The sequence below is a fragment of the Rhamphochromis longiceps genome, linkage group LG2, assembly GCF_057381845.1.
Source record: "Rhamphochromis longiceps isolate RC_006_pf linkage group LG2, R_longiceps_female_GT1.1, whole genome shotgun sequence".
In the NCBI taxonomy this organism is placed as follows: Eukaryota; Metazoa; Chordata; class Actinopteri; order Cichliformes; family Cichlidae; genus Rhamphochromis; species Rhamphochromis longiceps.
The window spans coordinates 5,269,770-5,287,740 of record NC_140558.1 but is presented as its reverse complement, the minus strand read 5'-3'; the positions used below and the strand labels follow the sequence as shown (position 1 = coordinate 5,287,740).

The window sequence follows — 17,971 nt, the reverse complement described above, 5'->3', positions numbered from 1 at the left end:
ATGAATGATTGTCTCTCTGTGTTAGCTATGGTGATGGACTGGTGCCTTTTCCAGGATGTTCCCTGCCTCTCGTCCAGTGTCAGCCTCAACTCTAATTGGATAAGTGGTTGAGAAAGTGGATGGATGGATGTTTCTGCAAATAACTTTTTGGTTCATTAGGTGTGCACAAACATGAACAATTACACTGTTTCACAAATGTCCATGAAATGGGGTTGTGAGTAGGGCCTCTCCCTGAAAGTCAGAGCTTTAAAGCATCAGTCAAAGCCTCATATCGTTAGCTTCATAGCATAAGTGCCTAAGTCATTGACTTAGTCAAATGACTTAGGCAATTATGCTATGAAGCTAACGATATGCGTTTAATGAACCTGTTTGTTCTTTGTACTATAGGTGTCTGAGAACTAGCTGCAGCCGCTGCGAAGTGCATGCTGGCATCGGTAACTCTGTGTATGTAATCAGTAATAAAGTGTGTGGATATGCATAAGCTTCAGTATAATGGCTATACAAATGCAAACTTATTTTATGTTTGCATGACATTGCATTAAGTTTGACAAGAAGTGGCTAACAATAATTTCTTAAAGAATGAATTACTGTAATTTATTAATATATGTACACAATATATGCACCTTTTATGGTTTCACTTGTTTGTTTTTATGCATTTACAATAACAACAAATCAAAATGATAAAAATGAAAAGAACAAACGTTTAAATGATCATAGAGAACCACTGAATACAGTTAAGCTGAAAAAGTTCTCATTGACAATAAGCAATGATTTTCACTAAACTGGACAAATGTGAAGTTGTTGACTAAAATATTTCCTGTGATAATGGATTTCCTAGACAAACCCCTGACATTAGATTTTTTTTTTCTTTAACTGGACTAAAAAAATGTCCTTGTTGGCATGACTCCCCAGGGAGACCAGAGTGATGGATGGAATTCAGTAGCAAGTGACTCTGCCAAAACCACCTGCTCATAGTTTTGGTGTCAGGTTGTTGATGTGATGTAACCTTGCCTCGATAAAATCAAGGGCACCATCCACTTATAAAGCCCACTTAAAATGTAACCAACCAAGCTACCAAATTTTTTTGTGTTCTACATGACTTGGAAGTTAAATTATAATGCCTGTGTAATCCTAATTGACGAACATATGAGGGGTTGCACATACCATTAAATAGGAAACAAGCTTCACTTGGAATGTGAAGTCCAGGCTTAGGAAGATAATTGCCTGGCTTTAGCGATGCTACTTATTCATAATAAGCATGTGAGAGTGGCAGCTCTTTGTATATGACAAATTGGTTACACCATGAATGGTATGTATCGAGAGCATTTACACAAATGTTTTCGAATTGTATTTTTTTTGGTACAATATTTATTATTGCACACAGCTCGTCAAGTATTCACACAATGATAACAGAATTCCTGGCAATTTGTTTAGGTGGCTAATTATATAATTGTACAGCTGCTACTGCTTGGTTCTTGTTTCTATGCAGTGTGCTGCTCTCTTGCTTGCTATTTTTGTCTTCCTCTTCAGTCACACTTGACAGTTGGCCAGCATCAACTACCGAACATCAGAGAAAAAAAAGTTATGACCAAAAAAAAAAGTTAAAAAAAATGTCAGCTCCAGGGATATTTAGTAATCAGGTTACAAGGATGAAGAAAGGAGATTAGATTGCCTCTTGGTTCAGTGCTCTTTTCCATGCTGCTGCTCCTTCTCTTCATATCTATTTAATTTTACATATTTATCAGGTATTATTTGTTACTCTGAGGACTATGGGCGGTGAACCTTTCTGTCTGACATGGCTGGAAATGGCACAGCGGTAATTGTCAAAAGCCAAAGCTAGAGAAGTGCATATCGCAGTGTGTATGTGTGTGTGTAAAGGAAAGGAGAGGAGGAGAGAGAAAACGAAAGGGTGGGGAGGTGCAGTGAGAAACAGGGAGGGTGTATGTGTGAGGGAGGGGTAAGGCGAGAGAGAGAGAGAGAGAGAGAGAGACAGCAGGAGAACGAGCGGCTCGCCTCATTCCGCTGCTTTCTCAGCATCTATTCTGTGAGAGTCTATTCTGGAGAGGAGAGCGCTACCGAACAGGCGAATAGGAGAAGGAAAAGAGGACAAAATCCACTGATCAGGGAGCATATCGAGGAAAAGAACACATAATCTAGTCTCACTGGCATGTGTTATCACCATCTATAGCTTTGGTGGAGGTCTGTGAAAGTTTCCATCCTGGGGGGACACCCTCCCCTTGTTGTGGGGACGAACAGCGGATGCTGAATTTCATTCCTGAAGGCAGGGGGAGAGCTGTGAGGACCGGCTGGATTCACTTGCATTGGAGCTGGTAGTGCGCACCAGAAGAGATCCTACAGTCTCTCGTTCTCCCTTGTCTCTCATAAACGCATTTTCCAGTAGAATACCTAACATTGTTTAGCTCTGCCAAGGTGGAATATCAGGGAGAACCAGCCCAAAAGAAATTAATCTAAACCAAGGAACTAAAGGGTAATGGATTATGCACAAATTCACTGAAGGACATCCTGCTCACAAAAAGTAAGTTCAAATCAGAAAAGGCTTTTAATTGGTTTCTGATTTTAAAAGACTTGTGGGATTTTTGCCCTTGTTGTGGAGCAGAACCAATCGTATCTCATGACAGCTTGCGGACTATAGGATTCTGGATAGTATTTCAAGGTAAGAAAACATCCGTGGCTTCTTTTATATTAAAAGCACCCTTCAGGTTTTCTGTGAAAGGGGCAGATTAGGCAGGCGAAAAGCTCAGCATGAAATATGCAGTGACGTGGGAAAGAGAAAGCACTATGAAAAAGACGGATCTTGTCTTTCATTGTATTTAATCAGTTTTACAGAAAGTGCAAAGTTAGAAAAAATGTACAACTACACAATGAGAAGCCCCGTGGCTTTCAGAGAACAAGATTGCTTTTTGTGACGGCTGTGAAAGACTACTCCCCTCTGCAGAGAAGAATGTGTCTATGTGTATCTGCATACTTGTGCATGTGTGTTTGCTGAGAGGGAAGATGCCTGCCTGCAAAGCAATTCATGCTTTGCTTCCTTGCTATATATTGGTTATCACCAGGGGAGGCTGCAAGTGGAAGGGGCATAATTGCAGTGGTTGTTTGTTCGCATCTTTGCAACACCTAGTATCAGTGAGAAGGGAATTACTTTTGTACAGTAGCCGTATTTTATTCATAAACGTGAGGGCCTCAGCATTTTAAAGGCTGCCTTATTCCTTTTATCTGGCCACAGATAAGTGATTCTGTCTGGTATTACACCAGCTCAGATGCTCTACATCACACTTTCACCTTCAGCTTCTATGTATTTCTGAATCTGTTCTAGCAATGCACTTTTGTGTCTCTTTGCTTTTTCCCCAAATGTGAAAGTGATGATAAAGTGTTTTTCTGTTGATGCTCTAACTTTCTTTTTTTTTCCAGATGAAAATTTAGACTCTTTCATTAGGCGGTGTAGGGTCTGACAGAGAGATGATCGTATATGTTTTTTCTTTATTGGAAAGAGTGAATCTGCTGCCCTCTTGATCAATACCAGCCAAGTGCATGGCTATCTCCTTTTGTAAGGCAACGGTTGAAATATTTATTGCTTGAGCATCCTGTCGGTTCCCTGAAATATTTAAAATAATTGAATAATGAATAGCCTGTCTAAGCTGTCAAAGCCCAGTTTTTGGCCTGGGCAGATGATTATAATGCCATCTCCTCATGTAACATGCCAAACAGTGACCATTAAATGCCTTTGCCTCTGGATATAAAAATTTCACAAGAAGTGTTTCTCCTCTTTCAAAACATCCACTGGGGGGGAGTGGAGCCTGATGGGAAGTTGATGACAGCTCCTGTGTATCTGGCATTGACTGCCAATATTGGCTAAAACCTCCAATTGTTCCAGTGAATGTATAGTGTGTTTATTTAGTATAGTGTGTTCTTTGCAAGCTCCTTTGACTACGATGACCTGGATGACTGAGAACCTTCACAGACGTATAGTGTGTTTGTAAGAAACTGCTCTATTGAGTGTTCTATTGAACTCGTATTTAGCGTTCATTATGCATGATGTGTGTTTGTTTACTCTTTAAAGATATGCGACCCTGTTATCTGTTCTCCCTGCTCTATTCATTTAATCCAGTGATCTATATCTGCACTATTTGTTTGTTCAATATGCAACGTCGTGTGTACATATGTGTGTAAGAGAAGGCGTATAAATGAAACGAGTTTTTGTGTGTATCTGGTATCTGTGTGGGTGTGTATTTGTCCAGAGCTCTGAGCTTCATCCCTTTTGATGTTTTATTGAGTGTTAACCATAGTAGGGCTGACGCATTCCCTCTGATATGGAGTAGCATGGTTAAAGGAACACACAGACACTGACTTTGCTCACCTTTGTATTTTCTTTAACTCTGAATTAGCAATGCTATGTCTGCCTCTTTTGGCCCTTTAGAATTGGGAAATGATTTGGTCCAGGTTGGTTCTGTATGCAGGAAGTGTGAAGGTCTGAGCATGCATGTCTGGATGTAAGCTAGTAGGGTGTATGTGCGCTGTGGGTATACAGCCTGTATGGTCAGATGAAAGTGCCTGCTTGTGAATTTAGAGTCCGTTAAGGGGCTAGTATAGAGTCAGTCTTTCCTCTATTGCTGATTCTAGCAAATGAGTCAAAGACAAGGCCCTCCATTTGCAGTGATAATCTGTATCCTCTGAATCACAGGATGGACGCAGCAGAAGGACAGAGCCCTCTTCTACACTGGGATTATCCACTGTTGCTGACAGCACAGAGACAACAAGGAAACAATGTTAATGGCAAAAATGTTGGGGTTTTGATTTATTACTCACAGGAGGACAGCTTATATCAGTATGCATGCACGCGGGTAGGCAGCTGATATCTGACACACCTGCTTCCAAATACAATAAATCATTTGCAATCATGTGCATGTGTCAGTCAGATCACATTATAAAATTGTCAAATCATGCTTAATATCTTAATATATATGTTTTTGACTGCTAGTAGTACAGTAGCTTTTACACTGAATATTTTAATTAATTTTAATAATTAAGGTTCATTAAAATGAATACTGCATGAATATCTATATTATATATTGATAAACCTTTTTAAATTAAAGCATGCCCTGGTCATGTTGCCAATTTTAGGCAGAGTAACCATTCTAGTCACTGTGGTAGTGAAAATGAACCTTTTTAGAATTCAAAAATGCTAAAATGTTGAATTCCAAATTTCCCTTTTGAAAGAAATGTTATTTCATGTGATTTTCAAGAGTTTCAAAGCTTTTTATTATTTTAATATTAGAAAAATATCCTGCATACCAAAATGGCAAAATTCAAAGTGATGGGAAAAAAGGTAAAAAATAATAACTTGCACTGCGACTTGTATAGTATCAATTAGATGTTGTCTGTATTGTTGGTATTGTGAGAGAACAGATGCAAGATTTGTACCCAGAAGCAGCATATTTTTAGCCTGTCCATTAAGGACATGGGAGAAAAATCAATGATCACAGACTGAAACACTGGGTTTCAAATTTAACTTTTTCTTCTATGACCTCTGAATACAGTTGGAAATATGCACTTTGTAAATAACAAAATAAGTTGGGTTTTTTTCCAGATTTGTTTCAACTAATTTATCCATAGATTTATTTATTATCACTAATGTTGGTAGATTTGCCTTGGTCACATTTGTAGCACACATATTGTGCAGGCCCACCCCCTATATTTCATTACAAGCTGATATGTGTTTAATGGTTAATTGCAGTCAGAAAAACATTAACATAGTCATGTTAGCCCCACATCTGTAGCATATGCACCACCAGCTCTGAAACCAGCTTTTAGAGAGGTATGGTCAAGACCAAAGCATGACAGGATATGGATGATCTGCTGTGAGCTCCTTTGAATTCCTGATGAAGCGAAACACAATATGCTCAAACAGCTGGGTCATTTATGGAAAATGCCGACTCATCACAGTCCCCTCAAAGGAGGGGAAAATAATTCAGTTTTAATAGTGTTTGCCTCACAGAGAAAAAAATATATATCTTGAATGACTTAGTTCATTACATTGACAGCTTGTTTATTTAAAAAAAGAAGAAAAAGGAAAAGTTAATGGAAGGCATATGGACAAACAGGTTACTGTTTAAACTTTACTTAATATTCTAATTAAAAGTAGCAAAATAATACTAATGTTGTCAATGCTCAAGTGTGCTGAGCAAATGCTTGACAATAAGAGGAGACTATGTTTCATTTGTTGCATTTCTTAAACAAAACAAAAAATCTTTAACATATACTTAAAAATACAGTAAGTGTATAGCTGCAGTTTGGTGATAAATGCTTGGCATTTGTTTTCTTTTGAGTTTATGTGCTAAGTGACTGCTGGTGGCAGTGTAGCCCTTTAGGGATAGTGTAACAGTGAAGGGGCTGAAGGCAGTCTGATGCAAGAGAACTTATCTCCTAACAGCCTCTACTGACAGTGACCTTGCTGTATGTGTCAGTTTGAAGAATGACCTTCCTGGACAATCTGCCGTGGGCAATGTATGTCGTATTACCTTTGGAAAGTCCCTTTTTGTGTGTTGTTGACAAGGAGCATTAGCAAGGGTCAAGGGTGATGTAGCTGGCTAAGAATTGGGGGCAGAGCATGTCGCACCGATGTGGCATTTAAGATAAAATAAAGGGGAAAAATGTTTTTGGCTAGTTCCATGACCAAAGTGATGAAATTGGTGTCTTTTTGTTACATAACGTCTTTGGGCATAATGTTTTACACTGACCCCATTTTGTAATAAAAGGAGTTGTGTCTCAGTATGTGTCACTAAGACACATGTAATTCATCTAGTAGCTATCTACCCAATAAGTGATTTATGGTGCAAACATACAAACACACCAACCAAAGCACTTAAGCGCCATTACTGACCAGTGTTGTTTTTTTTAAGCTAATTAAGAATCATTAAATATTCACACAGTAGAACAACTTGCCTATATCCTAATGGCACACGAAGATGGATACTAGTTCTCTTTTTAGCAAGGTCACCGTTGGAACTATCCATTTTGTATTTTGCCTCCATCAGCCAATTTAGGATGTCCTTACAGTGACTTTGCCCCCCTTCATCCTTTCTTTGCACCCTCAGTTTTCAGGTCTGAAATAGGGTATTTAGAGTATTGACCACTTTGCTTTTTAGATGGCAACAAAAATGCTTCGTCCCTCCTACCAAAGTGAATGCATATTCTTTCCTTTCATGTTTATAGCCCCATTGAAAGATATATTCACATAACAGATTATTAGTTTATTATAAAGATAAGAAACAAGATTTATTCTGCAAGTGCAAATTGTGTAAAATATATTCAGTAAAAGTCTTATTGTAAAAATAACAAAAACAGAAACCTGCATTTGACAAAACCAAAAATCACTTATGCATTTAAAAGTGGCAGTAAATGATAATAGGGAGCTGTTTAAATTGTATTTTTAAACTGTGAGCTGCCAGGCTTTTGCCCAGAAAGGTTAGGTCATTACGTGCATAACAATATGCCCACTAATGCTTCACAGTTTGATCGGGATATGTCAGAGTGGAGTCTTTTCATTGTAACAATAGTGAAAATGTCAGGACATGGATGCTTTTATGCCTCTGAGGAGACTGTGGACTCTTCAACAGTACTTGTGTTTCTTACACTGGACAAGCTCCCATAACCTCGTTTTTACCAGAGTATGAAAGGCTCTCAGCAGGACAGTCGACCAGTGCTTGTTAGGGCAGGTCCTGGATCCTTGTCTCCTTTGGGCTTACAGCTGATATAGAACAAAGTACAGCTCTGATATTTGTTAGTTTCTAATGCTTTAAGGAGTCTGTGGAGAGGAGGATCCCCTATACACCTTAACACACCTTAAAATCTGGCTAAGAGCTTTTTTTGTGCTCTAGGCTTACAGAAGATTTTGCTGAGTCTTGTGAATGACTTGTGGTTTCTCGTTGGAAGTAAAATGTTACACTTAGCGAGTGCAGTTTAAAGCTGAAACAAAGAATAAAAAAAACCAAAAAACGGATGTAATATGAATCCACAAAAGAGTTATTGGCACAAATATAGTTGTTAATAGTTTCTATAATTCTTGGTCATGTGTTTTATTGGGTTTCAGAGACTAATGTCCATACAGACCATTTAATTGCTACAAAAAACACAAAAAGCCCCAAAATGATGAGATCGATTCATGTAAGGCACAAAGGTCTCATATTACACCTGCCCTGTTCTATTAAGATAGTGACAGTTGGCTGCTGTCCAATAAGCACAACGACCCAATTTCATAATAACCCTGCTCCTGAACTCCCAGAGACTGCAGTTACCTCCTGCTCCATTTCAGACTGTTACGTAAAGTGCCAATAAATCAGGATGGTCCTGTGATTCATTGTTCCCCGTTTAATTTATTCCATTCTTTTTCTCATTTTTGTAAAAACTCAGACAGCTTTAGTTAGTTGAGAGTTGTGAGAACCTTTGTCATGCTGTGACTCTTGGGAGGGATGGAAAACACAGTAAATAGATATGAATTACTCCTGTCCCAGCTTCTCTCCCTCTTTCTTATTTCTCTGGTTCTATTCTTTTTCCCAGCTAACTCTGTGTGTTACCAGAGGTTTGACTGTCCAGTGGAAGCTCTGGAGTGTTTGAGTGAGCTGGATAGAGTTACTGAATGCTGTACATAATCGCCTCCCTGCTGAGTGTCCTTTCATGTACAGAGGGTTGCTGTCTGGTAAATCAGTTACTTGTCTCGTGCAAATGTAGTAGACTCATATATATGAGTATTGATTTCAGGTTAAATGCTATATAACTTGACTAAGATGGCCACTGTTTCAACATGTACAGGGTGGGCCATTTATATGGATACACCGTAATAACATGGGAATGGTTGGTGATATTAAAGTCCTGTTTGTGGCACATTAGTATATGTGAGGGGGCAAACTCCTCAAGATGGGTGGTGACCATGGTGGCCATTTAGAAGTCGGCCATCTTGGATACAACTTTTGTTTTTTCAATAGGAAGAGGGCCATGTGACACATCAAACTTATTGGTAATGTCACAAGAACAACAATGGTGTGCTTGGTTTCAACGTAACTTTATTCTTTCATGAGTTATTTATAAGTTTCTCTTTGTTCACAGCCATTGACATGTCGAAGAGGTTAACACGTGAGGAGCGGATCGAAATTGTGTTGATATCTGGTGAATGCAGTAACCGGGTCATTGCAGCAGATTTCAATGCAAGACACTCTACGAGACCACCCATCTCCCATGCTACAGTTAGCAAACTGCTTGCTAAGTTTTGTGAAACTGGTTCAGTGTTGGATTTGCCAAAATGTGGACGCAAGAAAACTGTCACTAATGAAGAAACATCAGTGGCTGTCCTAGCTTCATTCAGCAAGAGCCCACAGCGTAGCACTCGCCGCATGTCACTGGAGAGTGGCATTAGTCGAACATCCCTTCGGCGGATATTAGCTACTCACAAATGGCACCCTTACAAACTCCAGCTACTGCAGCATCTCAACGAGGATGACCCAGATCGGCACACAGAATTTGCAGAATGGGCAAAACAAAAATTGGAACAGGACCCTCAGTTCACGCAGAAGATTTTGTTCAGTGATGAGGCAAACTTTTATGTGAATGGTGAAACAAACAAAACCACCACTATTGGTCTGACACTAACCCACATTGGATGGATCCCTCCAAGACTGTTGGAACAACAAAAGTGATGGTTTGGTGTGGTATATGGGGTACAACGATAGTGGGTCTATTCTTCATCAATGGAAACCTCAAGGCCACTGGATATTTGAAATTACTACATGATGATGTGTTTCCCTCTATGCACTGAAGCTGGCACGTTCCCTGAGTTTTTCCAGCAAGATGGTGCACCACCACATTATGGGTGCCAGGTCCGAGCATTCCTAGATGAACAGTTTCCTGGAAAGTGGATTGGTCGTCGTGGGCCAGTTGAAAGGCCCCCAAGGTCTCCCGATCTGACCCCCTTAGACTTTTATCTTTGGGGTCATCTGAAGGCAATTGTCTATGGTGTGAAGATACGAGATGTGCAGCACCTGAAACTACGGATGCTGGATGCCTGTGCTGGCATTTCTCCTGCGGTGTTGCTATCAGTGAGTGAAGAGTGGGAGAAGAGGGTTGCATTGACAATCCAACACAATGGGCAGCACATTGAACACATTTTATAAGTGGTCAGAAACGTGTAAATAACTCATGAAAGAATAAAGTTACATTGAAACCAAGCACACCATTGTTTTTCTTGTGACATTACCAATAAGTTTGATGTGTCACATGACCCTCTTCCTATTGAAAAAACAAAAGTTGTACCCAAGATGGCAGACTTCTAAATGGTCACCATGGTCACCACCCATCTTGAGGAGTTTGCCCCCTCACATATACTAATGTGCCACAAACAGGACTTTAATATCACCAACCATTCCCATGTTATTACGGTGGATCCATATAAATGGCCCACCCTGTATATATAGACCCATATCTGTTCATTTATTGTACAATTTTAGATCTAGAGATTTAGAATTTTAGATATTTTTGAGAAACTACATCCTGCGAAATATCAAGCTGCTATGAAATGAGAGCAAATGAGAATCTTTGTTTTTACTTAAATTTGTTATCTGTCGGGGCGGTCTGCCTCTCCCCACCGCAGGGAAAAGGGTAACACCACCTGGGTCTGGGTGCAGTTCCCCCCTCCAGGGGCAAGGGTACCTAGACCCGGTTCGTAGCAGAGCGTTCTCACTCCCGAGGCGTAACATGTCGACGTTTTGTCACGTCCCGCGGCGTTCCTGAGGAACGCGAAAGGAGACCTTCGGCGTTCTTATGGTACGCGGCGGGTTATGGCTGGAATCCAGTGCAATGACGCTCCCGCGGGAGTAGACGTTCCAGCCCTGTATTCCAGCCCTAAACCTAACCTTATCCCTAGCCCTGACCATAACCTTATTCCTGACCTTAACTAGGACTTTAATGAAGTTAAATAGCGTGTTTCTAAGCGATTTGAATAAAAAGAGCGAACATGTGTAGATTCAGTCCAGACGGTTCTCATATTTCCTCTTTTTTCCGAGGTCGTCATTTAGGAACGTGGTGGGTAGCCGAAAACGTAATATGGTGACGATTTGTCACCTAGCGTAAAATGTTATGCTTTGGGAGTGAGAACGGGTTGTTCGTAGAGTACGCTTGGGGAGTGTGATCGTGTGTACAGCGTCTCTTTATGTCTGTCTCCACGTTGGTTGAGTGTGGAGTGAGTGCATATGAGAGCATGAGGGTGGGAATGGATGTTTGTGTCTGTGTGTGCCTGTATGTCTGTCTCTATATGTCAGGTTGGGTATCAGACGCCACCTCTCTGGGGACATCTCAGGCCCTCCAAGGTTTGGAGGCCTATCTCCCCCCACCACCACTTCCCCTGCCAGTGGCGGACTCCCTCAGATATCGGTGCGTTGGTGGTTCTTTGTGTCTGGGGATGGGCGTCCGGGTACACACCGGCTCACTCCTTGGCGGCCGCTTATCGGGGCCTGGAGCCTGGGGCTCGCTCGGGCCACTTCGGAGGTGGGGTGCCCCCGGCCTCTCAGCCTGGGGCTCGGTCACTCAGGTACAGCTGGCTGCCGGCGGAGCTCACGGGCGCGTCACTGCAACTCCCCCTGGCTTCTGCTCCGCGGCTGCTGAGTGAGCCCTCATCTGGGACTCTCCTCAGCTCTTACTGGGACAGTGGCGCGGCTGCCCCTCTGTTGGTCTTCCTTGGTCTCTTGTGTTCTGGGGGCCTCTGGATGTCTGGAGTTTTGATCTCCTCCATACCTGCTTCATACCCTGGAGGACGGGGCTGTGGCTCCCCACACTCCCTAGCAGATCGTTACATGGAGAAACCTTTGGAATGCAAGCATGCTGATCCACACAGGTATGCTCACAGGTGTACACACGGGTATTCACAGACGCGGACTACAGCTTTCTTGGCTGCTGCCTCAAAGCACATTGTGCGCTGTCTATCTTGCGTGCTGCACAATATTGTTTATTATTTAGTATCTACTGATATCTACTGCTAGCTAGTTTATTGTGATGGTGCCGTTTTTTTTTTTATTATGTTGCTCTTTGTTGTTTGCTTTCTCTTCTGTTTTTTTTCTCCATACAGGTGATCCAGGTGTTTTTTTTTTTTCTTTTTTTTTCTTTCTTCCCCCCTTCTCACCGTCTCTTCTCCCCTTTGGTTTTCTTTCTCTCCCTCTCTTTCTTTCATTCTTTCTCCCTGTCCTATCCCCCAGTCATGTCTGTCCCGTTTGTAGCAACTGAAAATAAAATAAATTCATAATTATAATAAAGGTCAATCAAATGGACCAATATAGCAAGGCCATGATGATCCACTTGGTAAAATAAATCCGCTTGGCATCTTTCTTGGCCTTAAGACAGCAATTCTGATGGCTAAAGATCCAAACGGGACACAAAAAGAAAAAAAGAAAAAAAATGTTATCTGTTTTTAGAGTGACTTTATCTGTGAAAACATTGCTTGCCCACTAATGGCTTTATTTACATAATGATTCATCATATTGAAGATGTCCCTCCGCTCTCATATTTGAATGCATGTTGTCATTAGGAACTAATTTTTTTGTGTCATTCTCAAGATTTGTATGTGTTCTGAAAACATAAGTATAATGGCTTAATAAATAAGAATGTGCCAGTCTGACTTTTTGGTCTATGATCATGTTTACTGTCTTTGGATATCATCTGATATAAATTAGTTATCTTACATTAATAACCTGCAAAGAAGCGAATGATTGTATTTCTGTATATTTCAAAATCAGAAGTAAACAGTGTTTGGCATGTATTAATCAATCCAAAAGCATGGCACTACAAAAATTAAATACAAAAAAAAAGCACCCCAGTCATGGAGGAAGAGGTCTTGAGAGAAATTTTGTTGTTCATGAACCCATCGATTCCATCTAAAGAGCTTGATCGGTGTCTGAATGGTTTAATGAATAAGAAATGCATGTGAATCATATGTACTTTTCAGTAAAACCTGTGGGAATTTTTGATATATTTGACAGCCATCATTCCCCAAACCGAAAATGGAATTTTTATAGAGCAGCGTTCTATCCCGTCAGTCAATTCCATAACTTGTGGAATCAACTGAATGCTGGTGGCTCTAATTTACTAGTTGCCATGTTACATCTAGCATTTCAAATTCAAATTCAAATTTTATTTGTCACGTACACAGTCATACACAGTACGATATGTAGTGAAATGCTTGGACAACTGCTCGTGACCTAAAGAAAACAAAAAAGGAAAAGGCTATGAATAAGATAGGAAATAAATATGAAAAATTAAAAAGGGTAAATTTAACTAGGAAGGAATAAAATATAAATTAAGGTTAAAATGAAATAACTGTACAACACAAATTAGAATGAAGGGTAAATTTAACTGGGAGAATAAGATAAAATATATAAATTAAAGTTGAAAATAAAATAACTGTACAACAAAATACACAATACACAATATAGAACTATATAAGAATGTATGAAGAAATCTAAATATAAATAAATATATACACAATAACAGCAGCTGTACAAGTATTAACCGGAAATGAAGAATATAGTGACCAGTGTTGTGCAAAAACAAAGTCCAGAAAGTCCAGTGTGTGTGTAAGAACCATATGTGTGGGTCAGTACTGTGTGGTGGTGTGATTGAGAGACCGTATCGCCTGCGGGAAGAAGCTCCTCCTCAGTCTCTCTGTGTTGGTCTTCAGGGAGCAGAATCGCTTTCCTGACCTCAACAGAGAGAACAGTCTGTTGTTGGCATGGCTGAGGTCCTTCACGATCTTCCTGGCCTTGGTCCAGCACCGCCTGCTGTAGATTGAGTGCAGGTCAGGGAGCTCGGAGCGGATGGTACGCTCAGCTGACCGCACAACCCTCTGTAGAGCTCGTCTGTCCTGCATGGTGCTGTTCCCGAACCAGGTTAAGATGTTTCCCGCCAGGATGCTCTCTATGGTGCACGAGTAAAAGTTCCTGAGCACCTTGGAGGGCAGTTGGAAGTCTCTCAAGCGTCTGAGGTGGTAGAGACGCTGTCGGGCCTTTTTCACCACGGTGTTGATGTGACAGGACCATGACAGGTCCTGCGTGATGTGAACTCCGAGGTATTTGAAGCTGTCCACTCTCTCCACTGGGCACTCGTTGATGACGGGGGTCTGGTAGTTCCTCTCCTGCTTAGTGCTGAAGTCCACTATCAGCTCCTTTGTCTTACTGACGTTTAGAAGGAGGTTGTTCCTCTGGCACCAGTTCTCCTGATTCCTAATCTCCTTCAGGTAGGCCGTCTCGTTGTTATCAGAGATCAGGCCCACCACGACGGTGTCGTCAGCAAACTTGATGATGGTGGTGGAGCTGGTAGTGGCCACACAGTCATATGTGTACAAAGAGTACAGCAGGGGGCTCAGAACACACCCCTGGGGGGCTCCAGTGCTGAGAGTGGTGGAGGCTGAGACATGTCCGCCCATCCTTACTGCCTGTGGTCTGCCAGTTAGGAAGTTGGAGATCCACTGACACATAGATGAGCTGAGTCCCAGATGCTCCAGCTTGGTGGTGAGTGTGGAGGGAATTATGGTGTTAAATGCAGAGCTGTAGTCTATGAAGAGCATTTTAACATAATTCCCCCTTCTAGTGTCCAAGTGAGTGAGTGATGTGTGGAGGAGATGAGACATGTTAATCTGCTTGAAATGCCCAGCATGCATATACCTTTAAGGGATTGTACTAAAAATATATGTACACATTTGCAGTACCGTACTCTACTCTGTGTAAACTAATGCTGTGACGTTTGCAAGTATTTCAGATGCAGCAAATGTGGCCCTGCCAGTGTGTTTCCCTCCCTCTCTGCACAGATTATTTTTGGTCTTCCGCTTGTCTCATCAGATGTGTGACTTGAAATGTTCTTCCTTTATCGACTATGGCCAGCGAGGCATTTAGAGTGTGCTGTAAGCGTGATTGGCTTGAAACTAACTTGGACTGCAACAAAGCACTACAGTTTATTGAGACCCATCAGAGCCACAGGAGTGACCAATCTGGTAAGTGAGTGGGTGAACGAGACACTCAGGGTACCTCTCCAGGCTTCCTGTCGGTCATGACTGCTGAGCTGGGAGTGGGACTGAAAGTTGAGATGTGCAAGGGGACAGAAGGAATGAGTGAGTGGGTGACTGGAAGAGCGAGAGAGTCAACTAGGCTACCTCTGGGTATGACTGAATAAGCGATTTGTATCTCAGTCACACAACGTATTGGTCTTTCTTAGCTTACTTCTTCTTACTGGTGGTGAACAAGCTTCTTGAACAAATCAGAACAAATTTTCAGGTAAACAGAATCAAAACTACTTCCTTCCAAAAAGAAAGCTTTCCCATCACTGGTAGAAAGGTAGTATAAACAGGTACATGTGCTATATTCCATGTCCAAACATTCAGGGTGTTGAAAATACAAGACAAATAAATAAAAAATGATGAATGTGTGCAACACAGTAAATGCACATGTCCTGAAAAACACTTCACACACAGGGATTTCAGCTTTCCTGACATGTTAGATATTGCAGGGATTTTTCTTTGATAAGCTGGGAATTAAAGCTCCAAATTTAAATATTGACCTTTACTTCCAAGTTCACAAGAGCCACTGCTATTGTCAACACGTGTAATTCCCAGCCTTGGATGTTAGCATGCTTTCTGTGAATTACAAATCAATGAACATAAATTAGTGTAAAATCCTCCAGCACTTAGGGCTTTGCTTGCAATGAAAGACTGAATAGGAGGGGAAAAAGGGGCACCTCAGGGGATGTTTGGCTGTCCAACTCTGGGTCTGCTGGTCACAGCCAGGCGCTTATCCATACATATACACAGAGTCAGGGGGCTTATAGCACTGGCTCTGAAAAGAAGTGTGTCTTTGGCTGTGTGTGAATGTGGGAGTTAGCTTTCTTTAGCTTCAGGCTGTTTCAGGAATAGTTTACGGCCTACATACTGAGAAGCTTAGATATTGTTGCATGATAAATGATGTTGAATTAAAAATCCCAATATTTCTGTGTATGTTTATCTAACACTTACACTGACTGTTCAAAATACTGACTTTTTGTTAAAAACAAAAAACAGTAAGGTGTAGTTGTAGGGTTCTAATAGCATTCTATCAAGACGTATAACAACGTACATAAGCTCAGTTCAGTATAAACCTGGTAGCACTGGCACATTATTACTGCCATTGAGTGGATAATGTTGTCTTCAATGCTGTGCTTTTAATGGGTGAGTTTTAAAGGCTTGTTTGTAGCCACATTGTTGTGAGGCTACCTGTCAGTTTTGACTCATTTAAAGTGAGGGTTTTAGAGTTAATCTGCTTGAAATGCCCAGTCTGATCTGCAGGAGACTGGGAAACTATGTAACATGTGTTATGATCAGAAGTGATTGTAACAGGTTTTATTGTCATCTTGGAACTAAATTCACCATGTGCAGGAAGGAACGGAGCTGCCACAGATGATGAGCTGTGTCCTCAGTGCTGTCAAAAAGACAGAAGGGCTGTGTTACTGTGTGGATTTTTTATTGTTGAATTGGCACTACTGGTTTAATTATCATGGTAGTATTGAAGTCATTGTCAATATGCTGCTCTTCTTTTATTGGACATTTCACACGATTCCTTTTATACTTTACAGAAAATTGCACAGTCATTGTGCAGAATTTGAGAGCTTTATTTGCTTCAGTAAAATTATGGCCAATTAGGCATGCTTGAATATTTTTTAAAAAGTTGAAAGGATACTAAGGATTTTTTTTCTTGTTCAAGCATATTGAACAAGAATTGTAAAATTATAAATATCATATTAACTGTGAAAATTTGCTAGAAAGCATTAAGCTAGACTGCTTAACCAGTATGGCTTTAAAAGAACAGCTTTTAGTAATGATGTGACCAACACTTATTGTACCAGTATAACACTGTGTGACTTTTCTATCTTTAATACCTCAGAGCTGAGAGTGTTACAGGTACAGTAAGCAACTCAGTTTGGCCTTCTTGGATTTCCAGCACAAATATATCCAACTCTTGTTTTAGTAATATACCTTATAATCCCCAACAATGTTTTATATTAGTAGCACACATAAAAGTGAGGTTGTATTGACTTTAAGATAACTACACTAAACTAATCTTCTAAAAATTTCACTCAAGCCTAATTCATGCAAACACAAACACGCACAGAGAAATTTAAATAATTTAAATGCTATCAGCATTCTAAGATGCATTATTTCAAGAGCACTCAATGGAAAGTAATTGAATTATCATACATGGTTGCGTCAGGAAGCTTGTTCAACTTGTTTGTGTTGCTTACAAGAGAAAGTGCTTAGCTTCTTTCAGCTAATTAGCAACTGAATGACCTTAGACACTAAAAATGCTAAAACAAATTTACTACATTTATTGTTTCATGTTTTGCAATTTAGATAGATACAAAGTGAAAGCAGAACTACATAAATGTTCCACATGAGCTAAACAGCTAGATTGCACAGTTTGATTGCACAATTACTTTTTTTGCTCTACAGGAAGAAAAAGAAGGAGGCTTAACCGCTTACTGGAAGGACATACGATCGGCTTGTTGGGTTGTTGAAAGCACTTTCTGTGCTCGTAGTAATGATGACATGGCACCCTGTGTACAGTAGGATTGAGGAGTACATTAACTTGACAATTACTTTTCCTTTAGGAGATGAAAGCCCTCTATCATGGTTTTGTGGGCCTTTAGTCTTCAGGGTTGCCCATATACTCAGCGGCACTGGTTTCCTCTCTTCCGGTGTGACACCCATCTCATCCCATTACCGTTTGTGACTTGCTACTGTCGGGAGAAAAAAGAACATAAATAATGTATTCCTCGGGTGTATCCACCCCCAGATCAATGGCAATTCAGAGACCATCTACAAAGACGGTTGGCTCAAGGCCATATTTGATCACTTCCACTGTGCACGATCACTGCTCCCTTTTTTGTCAGCCCGCTG

General features: G+C 40.7%; 1 protein-coding gene across 1 annotated transcript in view; it reads left to right on the top strand.

Annotated features, from left to right (window-relative positions):
- Positions 1-2,077: 2,077 nt before the first annotated feature.
- Positions 2,078-17,971, top strand: part of lingo2 (leucine rich repeat and Ig domain containing 2) — a 234,005-nt gene continuing 218,111 nt past the window's right edge. The window contains exon 1 of the mRNA XM_085415455.1: positions 2,078-2,674. The gene's annotated coding sequence lies outside the window, so the exon portion shown is untranslated. The remainder of the gene's footprint in view (positions 2,675-17,971) is intronic.